This window comes from Etheostoma spectabile, chromosome 2 (assembly GCF_008692095.1).
Source record: "Etheostoma spectabile isolate EspeVRDwgs_2016 chromosome 2, UIUC_Espe_1.0, whole genome shotgun sequence".
Classification (NCBI taxonomy): Eukaryota; Metazoa; Chordata; class Actinopteri; order Perciformes; family Percidae; genus Etheostoma; species Etheostoma spectabile.
In genome coordinates, this window is record NC_045734.1 from 31,256,302 (window position 1) to 31,256,786 (window position 485).

Sequence of the window (485 nt, forward strand, 5' to 3'; positions counted from 1 at the left end):
GAAGGACATCTACACCTCTCACCTCACCCGTAAGGCCACCACAATTGTGAGTGATGCCAGTCACCCCGCTCACAATTAGTTTGACCAACTGCCCTCTGGGAAGAGGTCCAGGAGCCTGCGCCCCCCCGACCAGACCCACCAACAGCTTCATACACCAGGCTGTTAGGATGCTGAACTCTCTCCCCCTCCCTCTCCCCCCTCTACCCTCAGTTACATAACATCCTGGACTTTTGACCCACAATGGCTGCCTTGCACTACTTCACTTGCACACTTTGCAACTTGTTGTTGTTGTCCTGTTGTCCTGAAAACTCTTCTGAACACATGTCTGCTGCTCTTACATAACTGGCACCACTATATTGACACCATTATATTGACTGTCGACTGTGTGCATAATTGCACATTTTCAACTCAAATTGTGCTGCTCTTATTTTCCTCATTGTATATATCTTCTTATTTTTACTTTTTATATTGTTTACTTGAATGTT

The 485-nt window shown here is 46.0% G+C and overlaps 1 protein-coding gene across 1 annotated transcript in view; it reads right to left on the reverse strand.

The window, feature by feature from the left end:
- The window catches only part of LOC116702454 (titin), a 155,013-nt gene that overhangs the window by 54,000 nt on the left and 100,528 nt on the right, over positions 1–485 (reverse strand). The window lies entirely within an intron of this gene.